Source organism: Amblyomma mixtum, chromosome 3 (genome assembly GCF_055824585.1).
Source record: "Amblyomma mixtum isolate Tamu chromosome 3, ASM5582458v1, whole genome shotgun sequence".
NCBI classification, from domain to species: domain Eukaryota; kingdom Metazoa; phylum Arthropoda; class Arachnida; order Ixodida; family Ixodidae; genus Amblyomma; species Amblyomma mixtum.
This window is the reverse complement of record NC_143014.1, coordinates 179,771,059-179,779,625: the sequence shown is the minus strand read 5'-3', so window position 1 is coordinate 179,779,625 and position 8,567 is coordinate 179,771,059. Positions and strand designations below refer to the sequence as shown.

Genomic DNA, 8,567 nt, shown 5'->3' with positions numbered 1-8,567 from the left:
GTAGGTAGAAAATTGAAGAGAGAAATTTCCCTCTCTACTTTTCGGTGAGAGAAATGCGAGAGGGAAAGTTTAGAGAGGGTAGAAGGCGACAGGTAGCCAAGTGGCTTGGAAGGTTTTGGTGAGAGCGGAGAAATGCGCGACCACAATGTGGCTGCCTCGGGAAGAACCCAGAGGGTGGCTGGCTGCCTTTGAAGGAGGAGGTTATGACGATGGCGGGAGAATGCGCAATCTGAGGGTGGTTCCCAGGCAAGATGCAGAGGTATGGAGCCAAACAAAAGCAATAAGAGCTTTCGCTGATTCAAGCACTAAGCCAGTAAGCCAACACTCTTAATCGCTTAGCCTTTATGTATATCTTTATCAGTGTTTAACATTTATCTTAGAGGTTACGCGGCTCAACGCTTTTATGTTTGCCGGCCCTGTAGATTCCACACTAGAATGCAGGGCAACAGTTTCTGCTGTAAGAAAAAGCTTCGCACTCATATAATAAGACTCGAGAACATGTGCATCATTCATAGCCCCTGCACGCAGAGTGAGTGAGTGAAAACTTTATTGGATCTTTCAAGGGTTTCGCGGTTGTGAAGTCTCCGTCGTCTTCTCTGGCGCTGGCGACTTGAGGCTTCTCGTCAGCAAGGGTGGGCCCCTATTCCAAGGCTCCACTGAGTCGTGCTGCATCATTCGCGTGCTGCACTAAGGCCCTTTGGGTCGCGAGCTCGCCGCTGCATGGTGAGCCGACTCTCCCATTGCTCCGCACTCGGGTGTTCGTGGAACGCAGTAGAAAACTGGCAGCCGTTCATTTGACACGATAAGAATGGCGCGACGCACACACCGCCTCGACGTATTGCTTTCCCAAATTTAGTTTAATTTTCTCGCTCTCTCTGTCTGCACTATAGTAAATTATTCCTGCCGGGTCGTCCAAAATGCATGGAACTCGCACTGCACTTAATGGCACGCTTGTCCCATTCTTTGCAGTACGAGAAGCAATTTACACAAAATTTTGCGCCTGTAGCCATCCGCATTGTTCTTCAAACTAGAAACGTGCCAAATGTCCTCTCAAATCAATGGCATACAAGGAGGAATCCGCTTTTGTTTACACGATTGCTGTGAGCTCGTTGCTTTGGTCTCAGGGGGCCGCGCTACTCGTGAGCAGTCTCACGCCCTGCCTCTGTCGCTATGGCTCAAGATTCGGATAATGGAGATGATTACTCCGCTTGGAGTTTCAGCCTTTATTCTGGACACGTCCCAAGTTATCAAGACGGGATGGACAGGCTCAGCTTGGTAAATAAGTGTACGGCTTTAATGACGGTGCTACATAAGCCATTTAGTAGGAAGTCTTTTTTTTTTAATTCTTGATAGTGCTGAGATTGGTTAGTTAATTTCACAACTCGATAAACGCGCCCCAAGCAGCCCCGCATAAAAAGTGCGGCAAAATATTCCACGGAGGCATGACGCGCAGTGCAACGCATAGGCAGCGTTAACTGTAGGAACTATCAAAATGAGAAGAAAATGTCTGATGAAAAATTAGAAAATACCAGTGAAAGCGAAATTTTCGCACTATGGCCTACAGAGTTTCTAAAATTCTGATGAGAGCAATAAAAACACATAAATATGAAGAAAAAGACATAGTTTCAGAGCTAGCTAATATAATTTATTCATCACGATCAAATTTTAGTCTTGTTTCGCCAGCACCACGGCAAGCTCCGACGTGGCTTACGATTTCCTCGCGGCAACTGGCTTCCGCTCTGCTACATCACCGTATTTGTCGCACGTCTGCCCGCGGGGTGCCGAAGATACGGGTGCCTGTTCCTCGCTGGCAGCCTTCCTGGCCGAGATTTTGATTTCGGTGCATTTCAAAAAAAATTTTTTAGCACAAGCAGTCCACTCTTGTTCCGGAGTCCTTCCTTAGTTTTCGAGGAAACCAGTGCTTTTCCAGATTTTTTTTCTCCCCTGCAGCTCACTGTCCGATGATGTTTTATCTTCTGCTACTCTTTGGTGGCCCCGCGCTTCCTCCGGCTGCCATGGCGAGACCTTGAACGCCGGCCTTTCTTGCGGCTCTTCTTCGCGGCATCGCTGTCCGAAGACACGCCCGTTGAGCGGTGATGGCGCCTCCCTCTGCGCTTCCGGCCGGCGCTGAGCTTGGAAGACTTCGATCGGGAACGGCCACGCTTCTTGGCAGCTGTCTTGCCCGAGGCGCTCTGGCTGGAGGACCCGGCCCGGGTCCGGCGACGGGATCGGGAATGGCGCCGACCACCCCCGCTACTTTGCGACCGGTGATGCCTGCGGCGGTGGCCACCTCCGGAACTGCGAGATTTGATCTTCGACCGGCGGTGGCTCGTAGGTGTGCATGGACCGGCGTCGGTGGTGGCCGATATCTCGCCTGTAGACGTGCTAGGGACATCAGCCACCGTCTTGGCAGGGCGGCTCTTGGCGGCGGCATTCATCTCCTGCAGTGGTGACTTGCCTGAGTAGAGAGCAGTAACTTTCGGTACGTCATCTGTTGGCGCCACGGGTTTCTTCGGTGCATGGAGTTCAGGCGACCGGCGGTTGGCGCCTGGCTTCTCGGGCGATAACAATACAGTGTCCGCGGGCACCACTGCCTTCTGCCGGGTTCGCCTAGGCTTAGTCTCGCCGGGGTTTGCTTTGTTCGGAGCTCGTTTGGGCTTCGGCTCACCGGGGTTTGCTTTCTTCGGAGTTCGTTTGGGCTTCGGCTCGTCCGTGTTGCTTTTCTGAGGGGTCGACAATCGCTTCGGAGCTTTCCTGGAACTCTTGGACTTGTCGCTCTCCATGTTCGTTCAGGTGAGCCTCCGCGGACAGCTCGGGTGGGTCCTGGTGCGATGATTTCGGCGGTTGCCGTCGAATCCTAAGGCAAACCAGGAGCTCGACTCAGCCACGCGAGGTGCGGAAAGCGACTCTGCCGAATTGGCCTTCGCCCAGCGGGGCAAGACGCTGGGGAACCGGCCTCGACCGGCAAAGCCCTCCGAGGACGACCGTTGCTGCGCGGGGCGAACCACGGGCGCGAGTGCGCGTGGCACAGGAGCGCGGTTGCCTCCTCTTCCTTGTCTTTTCCTGCCCTGCGATTGTAGCACGTGCCCACATTGAATGGCCGAAAAGTCCAAGAGCTGAAATCACTCTATATAAAGAACTTTCCGAATCGGGGAAAATGAACGAAAGAACATTGAAACAGTTAAGGCTTCCACTTCCACTCTCACGAGAGAGAAAATGTTCGCAATAAAATGACATCGATTCCCCATTTCTTCACCCCTTTTTCGCCAAAAGAATGTAAACAAATGCATTGTGCTAATAACACCGTGCTTCCTTCATAAATATTACACTTTCCAGCCATAACGCCGGACTGTGAGCTGAACTGCCGCAAAGGGCGACAGAAAACAAACTAAAATCGGCCTGTATCGATAGATGACTGCGTCTTAAAGACAAAGAGGATACTGTAGCTGAAAGCGGAGCTTTTATAAGCAATCAAAGAGAAAAAAAAGTGAACTGAAGGTATCGCCGTTGCCAGCCGCTTTCGCAAGTGAAATATTGGGACACAAAACAGCCTTTCTCTGAAGCAAAGTCACTCCACCATTGACCTACACCAGTGATCGCCGAGTCATTTTCCGTGTTGATATTTGAATGAAGTGGCGAGAAAATTTCCAAACTTAATTTTTGACAGCATTAAATGCGCCTCTTCTCTTTCAGCAAACAACAATAGCGCCACAAACAGCCAGCGAGTCGAACTTTACTGAGAACAAAAATTGAGTTGCCTAGTGTCCATTAAACAACGCTGAGACCCATTCGCATGCAGCAAGCCAGGCTTGCCCGGCTCAGCATCAAACCGATCAGGCAGCCGAAATCCAACCTTCGCATGCTGAAACGTCAGTGCATGATCCTATTTTGGAGTGGGCTCTCTACCAACCTTGCTGGCCTCACCTGAACGCGCACACTTCAAAGCTCGACGAGAAGTAGAGCGTAAGGTGACGAAAGAAGAGTCGGAAAGTCACCCTCAACGTCTAATCCAAAGCCGCTGATGAACGGCCATGAAGGAAGAAAGCCGCTTTCTCAGGGCAGTGAAACAATTAACTTCCCAAGCATGTTTGCAGGCTCTACCGCATCCGTCCTACGGCTGCCGCGGTGGCTCAGTGGTTATCGTACTCGGCTGCTGACCCGAAATAAGCCGGTTCGACCCCGGCTGCGGTGGTCGAAATTTGATGGAGGCGAAATTCTAGACGCCCGTGTACTGTGCGATGTCAGTGCACGGTAAAGAACCCGAAGTGGTCGAAATTTTCGAAGCCCTTCACTACAGCGTTTCTCACAGCCTGAGTCGCTTTGGGACGTTAAACCCCATAAACCAAACAAAACCAAACCAAGCACCCGTCCTACCCCTCCGCATACGTAAGTTCATCATGAATCTGCCATCTCATATACGAGCCTCACACTCAAGTCACATTGTGAACTGGGCGCCCACAAGAAGACTGCCGCCTATTTTGTGAAATAGATAAACGCCGTATCACCATGAGCGCTTAAAGAAAAACTACAGATGCTCAGTCCGAGTGATGCTGCAGAAATGCGTTAGCATTAGGCATTTCTCTTCAAGTCCCCTTACATGTATTTGTGTTCTCTTTGTGTAGCGAATGAGTGAGACAGGGACATTTATTAAAGATCTCTTGCACTCGCCGCCAGTCGCCTCCTTCCTGTCCTAGTTCTCCTTCTCTCACTTCCCTCTCCTCCTCCGAAACTAAAGAGGGGAATTTCAATCTCCACTTTGCTACCTGCCATCCGTCACCTCCGACCCTTTCTTTGTATTCCCTCTCTCGCTACCCTCTCCTCTAAAACTAAAGAGGGAAATTACCCTCTCCCTTCTGCTGCCTGCCATGGTTGACAGGTGGCAACTCGGGCCTCTAATACCTAGCACTGAAACGAGAGGATGGCCCCATATATTAAAAGGCAACCACAGTTGCCACTCAGCTGGCGCAGGATGGCGGACATTCCCTCCCTGGGGAACACTGGTTGTGCACGAGTGATCAGCTCAGCTATAGGGGGAAAAAGGCGCCGCCTCGTGTCAGGAAGATCCTGCTCCGCCACTTCGGGCTGACTCAAACCAAACACACGAGTTCGAAATTTCTTTGGTAGGAAGAGACCATGAAATCGAAGAAACACAGTCCGCAGCAAAGAGTCATATCATGTTTCCGTTCATTTCCGAGCTGTCGCAAACAAGCTTTCTAGCAACCGGCTCAGATTCAACGAATCTTGCACGAATACAACATTTCTCATGAACCTCCTACCGCAGCACAACACAGGTTTGAAATATTTCTATTCTGATACACCACGGGCCAGCGTACATCTAGATAACCGCCGGGAAACGCTGGACCATTCGTATACACCAACGCATTCTCTTTTCAGCATGCACTAAACACCAGCGCCTCTACGAAAGACGCAGAAAAACACTACGACAGGAATGGATAGGATCTGGTACCTCACGATACGCAATATGCCAGAACACTTCCTGAACCCTGCGGTTATCCCTGATCTTTTTTTTTGCATTCTTCGCGCAGAAATTTTGCACCGTGCGCCATGAACTCGAGCTGAATATTGGTCCTGGCTACTTACGCAACACGACTAGCCTTTTGGGAACTTTTGATACTCTCAAGCGGCACACATGACTCAAGCGCAGTACACCTCGACGATTACAAGTGGTCGCTTTAATGGTGGCAGATGTGTTGTTTTGAGTGAAAGTCTGCTGCTACTTTGGTGCTCTGTTCGCAAAGAATGTTATATGGCCAACATAATTTCTAAATTTCTGATGCCAACAATTAAATAACAAATACGAAGAAAGGACCACAGTTTCAGAGCTAGCTAATGGAATTTATTAGCATTAAAGGAACATCAAGATCAAATTTTGCTCTTGTTTCGCCGGTACCATGGCAAGCTCCGACGTGGCTGACGATTTCCTCGGGGCAACTGTTTTCCGGTATGCGACATCACCGTTTTTGTCGCACACCTGCCCGCGGGGTGCCTGAGATACGGGTGCCTGTTCCTCGCTGGCAGCCTTCCTGGCCAAAATTTTCAATTCGGGGCATTTCAAACAAATTTTTTAGCACAAGGACTCCACTCTTGTTCCGGGGTCCTTATTTGGTTTGGGAGGGAACCTGTGCTTGCCCAAATTTTTCTCCTCCCCTGCAGCTCAAATAACACTGTCCGATGATGCTTTATCTTCTGCTACTCCTTGGTGGCCCCGCGCTTCCTCCGGCTGCCATGGCGAGACCTTGAACGCCGGCCTTTCTTGCGGCTCTTCTTCGCGGCATCGCTGTCCGAAGACACGCCCGTTGAGCGGTGATGGTGCCTCCCTCTGCGCTTCCGGCCGGCGCTGCGCTTGGAAGACTTCGATCGGGAACGTCCACGCTTCTTGGCAGCTGTCTTGCCCGAGGCGCTGTGGCTGGAGAACCCGGCCCGGGTCCGGCGACGGGATCGGGAGTGGCGCCGACCACCCCCGCTACTTTGCGACCGGTGATGCCTGCTGCGGTGGCCACCTCCGGAACTGCGAGATTTGATCTTCGACCGGCGGTGGCTCGTAGGTGTGCATGGACCGGCGTCGGTGGTGGCCGATATCTCGCCTGTAGACGTGCTAGGGACATCAGCCACCGTCTTGGCAGGGCGGCTCTTGGCGGCGGCATTCATCTCCTGCAGTGGTGACTTGCCTGAGTAGAGAGCAGTAACTTTCGGTACGTCATCTGTTGGCGCCACGGGTTTCTTCGGTGCATGGAGTTCAGGCGACCGGCGGTTGGCGCCTGGCTTCTCGGGCGATAACAATACAGTGTCCGCGGGCACCACTGCCTTCTGCCGGGTTCGCCTAGGCTTAGTCTCGCCGGGGTTTGCTTTGTTCGGAGCTCGTTTGGGCTTCGGCTCACCGGGGTTTGCTTTCTTCGGAGTTCGTTTGGGCTTCGGCTCGTCCGTGTTGCTTTTCTGAGGGGTCGACAATCGCTTCGGAGCTTTCCTGGAACTCTTGGACTTGTCGCTCTCCATGTTCGTTCAGGTGAGCCTCCGCGGACAGCTCGGGTGGGTCCTGGTGCGATGATTTCGGCGGTTGCCGTCGAATCCTCAGGCAAACCAGGAGCTCGACTCAGCCACGCGAGGTGCGGAAAGCGACTCTGCCGAATTGGCCTTCGCCCAGCGGGGCAAGACGCTGGGGAACCGGCCTCGACCGGCAAAGCCCTCCGAGGACGACCGTTGCTGCGCGGGGCGAACCAAGGGCGCGAGTGCGCGTGGCACAGGAGCGCGGTTGCCTCCTCTTCCTTGTCTTTTCCTGCCCTGCGATTGTAGCACGTGCCCACATTGAATGGCCGAAAAGTCCAAGAGCTGAAATCACTCTATATAAAGAACTTTCCGAATCGGGGAAAATAAACGAAAGAACATTGAAACAGTAAAGTCAGCTGACAAAGCATCCGCTTCCCCCCTCATGAGAAGGAAAATATTCCCAAGAAAATGACATCAGTTCCCCATTTCTTCATTCCTATTTCGCCAAAAGAAGTTAAAAGAAATGCATTGTGCTAATGACACCGTGCTACCTCCATAAATATTCCACTTTCCAGCCACAACGCCGGACTATGAGCTGAACTGCCGCAAAGGGAGACAGAAAACAAACTAAAATCGGCCTGTATCGATAGATGACTGGGTCTTAAAGACAAAGAGGATACTGTAGCTGAAAGCGGAGCTTTTATAAGCAATAAAAGAGAAAAAAAAAGTCAACTGAAGGTATCGCCGTTGCCAGTCGCTTTTGCAAGTGAAATATTGGGACACAAAAACATCCTTTCTCTGTAGCAAAGTCACACCACCATTGACCTACACCAGTGTTCGCAGAGTCATTTTCCGTGTTGACGTTTGAATGAAGTGGGGGGAAAATTTCCAAACTTACTTTTTGACAGCATTAAATGCGCCTCTTCTCTTCCAGCAAACAACAATAGCGCCACAAACAGCCAGCGAGTCGAACTTTACTGAGAACAAAAATTGAGTTGCCTAGTGTCCATTAAACAACGCTGAGACCCATTCGCATGCAGCAAGCCAGGCTTGCCCGGCTCAGCATCAAACCGATCAGGCAGCCGAAATCCAACCTTCGCATGCTGAAACGTCAGTGCATGATCCTATTTTGGAGTGGGCTCTCTACCAACCTTGCTGGCCTCACCTGAACGCGCACACTTCAAAGCTCGACGAGAAGTAGAGCGTAAGGTGACGAAAGAAGAGTCGGAAAGTCACCCTCAACGTCTAATCCAAAGCCGCTGATGAACGGCCATGAAGGAAGAAAGCCGCTTTCTCAGGGCAGTGAAACAATTAACTTCCCAAGCATGTTTGCAGGCTCTACCGCATCCGTCCTACGGCTGCCGCGGTGGCTCAGTGGTTATCGTACTCGGCTGCTGACCCGAAATAAGCCGGTTCGACCCCGGCTGCGGTGGTCGAAATTTGATGGAGGCGAAATTCTAGACGCCCGTGTACTGTGCGATGTCAGTGCACGGTAAAGAACCCGAAGTGGTCGAAATTTTCGAAGCCCTTCACTACAGCGTTTCTCACAGCCTGAGTCGCTT

The 8,567-nt window shown here is 51.5% G+C and overlaps 1 protein-coding gene across 2 annotated transcripts in view; it reads left to right on the top strand.

Moving 5' to 3' along the window:
* Nucleotides 1–8,567, top strand: part of LOC149352873 (glyoxylate reductase/hydroxypyruvate reductase-like) — a 106,308-nt gene that overhangs the window by 46,433 nt on the left and 51,308 nt on the right. The window lies entirely within an intron of this gene.